We start from the raw sequence: 2,520 nt of genomic DNA, 5'->3' as shown, positions 1-2,520 counted from the left end.
GAATTATAAATGGGAGGAACTATGACCTACATGGTTGGAACTACTTCTTCCATCTTTTTATAGTCATACATGAAATATGGCGGTATTAATGCATAGGCGGCTGCTCACTCCGTCCAGTTCTTCACATTCAGAATGTTAATGATGACTCACGGCAAAGGAAATCATGCGTGGAGTGATTTCCACTCCACAAACAGCAGCCTGGCAGTGTGTGGGGTGTGTGCTAAGCCAGTGTGGAAAGCACCATGGAAGCACCGTGTACAACTTCAAACCAAACAATTCGATGAGGCAGAGCGAAGAGACGACAGAAAAGCTCTGGGATATTGGACAACTGCCAGTACATTTCTGGATGTTAAGTTTAAGCACCTTGGTTTTTCTGGATGAAGACAATGTTTAGGTAATGAAAACGCATCACACTGCAACTACAGGAGGGACATGGACAGATTTCAACGTGAAGGTTTTGGGTATTCAGGCCAACACCATTGGTCACTTGCCACTGATGCCATTGACAAGCACACAGATGCACAGAGAAAAAAAAAATCTCCAAGCTAAGGATCCACTGGTTTGTATGAATAACCCTTCCCAGCCGTCTGTAAGAAATGGCCAAAACTGGTACTGCAGTCACTTTCAAAATATTGTTGAGCGGCGTGTACCCTCCCCCTCCTCCCCCCGACCAGAGGTTGCCAGGTAGGCTGCAGAATGCAACAGGAACGTAGGCTGCCATGGCTGCCATAATTAGAGCCGAGCTGGCAACCCGGATGCCGAAACAATACTGACTTGGTGATTGGGAGATAGGTGGAGGGTGGACCTTCAGAAACAATACTGACTTGGTGATTGGGAGATAGGTGGAGGGTGGAGCTTCAGAAACAATACTGACTTGGTGATTGGGAGATAGGTGGAGGGTGGAGCTTCAGAAACAATACTGACTTGGTGATTGGGAGATAGGTGGAGGGTGGAGCTTCAGAAACAATACTGACTTGGTGATTGGGAGATAGGTGGAGGGTGGAGCTTCAGAAACAATACTGACTTGGTGATTGGGAGATAGGTGGAGGGTGGAGCTTCAGAAACAATACTGACTTGGTGATTGGGAGATAGGTGGAGGGTGGAGCTTCAGAAACAATACTGACTTGGTGATTGGGAGATAGGTGGAGAGTGGAGCTTCAGAAACAATACTAACTTGGTGATTGGGAGATAGGTGGAGGGTGGAGCTTCAGAAACAATACTGACTTGGTGATTGGGAGATAGGTGGAGGGTGGAGCTTCAGGCCAAAACAAAAAATGACAACATAAACATCAGTTGAGGGCTGCAACTCCTCTTTTTAAACTGGAATATCCTGGCTTGAGTGCTGTTGTCAGTGACATAAGTATTTGAAATGAACATGATTTTTAAATGTCTGTTGACATATCGGGGTCATTTTATGATTCGTTTTATTATTGCTCTTACATACAGCTCCTTTAAGCAGACCTGCAGAGAGATGCCTGGAAATTGTGGTGTCTTCTGTACCTGCAGAGATAGGGTGTGACCAAACCACAGAGTAGACTTCCTAAACAAACCCTCTAAATGAGGGAAAATATGAGAAAACATAAACGTGTTACTTTGTTTATTATGTGTTTTGCTATATTTTCAGGCTATATTGATTTTCTAGTCACATTTTTTAGGTTGCAGTTTGTTATTTTTGAAAAGCAGTGGGAAACAGACTTTTTGCAGCCACCAAGTGTGAAAACATTCATTTATTTTCACATTTATTTTATTGATATTATTCTGAAGAAGTTGTTGTACATTATGTTTATGTATATAATTTAGGCAAAGGCACAGAATGAAAAAAGTAGTTGAGTGTTGTTCGGATGAACTGCTGTTTCAGTTTTGATCTAATGACAAAACCTGCATAACAAAGTTAACTTTTATACCTGAAGAGAAGAGAAAATGTAAAAGAATAGTCTTGATATGTAACTTGGCACTTGCTATGCTTTTGTCGTATTCAGCAGCCTGGTAGAGCCTGGAAACCAAAGATGAGCATGGCTGAAAATGTTTCACAACCACTGTATTGTTCTACAAAACAGAAAAGGGAAGAGTAATAAGACTTCTACACATAATTTATACATGTGGAGAACAGCATATGCTGCAAGTCGTACCAATCGTACATATTTTCTGCTTTTTGTTCTTCCTAAAAATCTATTCAGCTGTGAAACTAAGCATTGTTTTTGAGGTGATGTACAGTATGCAGACCTCCTTCAGTGAAACAGAAGTAATTTCCTTAACAGAAATCCCTTTATTCTCACATAGACGGTGAATATTGCTCTTGGGTTGGTTTGATTAACTGACAAAATTCAAATACAGCATGTCTTTTTTGGTTATGGATATAGCTTAAAGGCCTATAATTAATTCCACATATGTCCCTTCTGGTTTCCCAAGTCACCACATTCACCAATATGAAGTCAGACATTACAATATATTAGAATGTATGAGCTAATGCTTACAGAGTACCACCAAATAGTTTTCTCTCTCTCTCTCTCTCTCTCTCTC

The sequence above is a fragment of the Cololabis saira genome, chromosome 7 (assembly GCF_033807715.1).
Source record: "Cololabis saira isolate AMF1-May2022 chromosome 7, fColSai1.1, whole genome shotgun sequence".
NCBI lineage: Eukaryota > Metazoa > Chordata > Actinopteri > Beloniformes > Belonidae > Cololabis > Cololabis saira.
Note: the sequence above shows the minus strand (reverse complement) of the source record.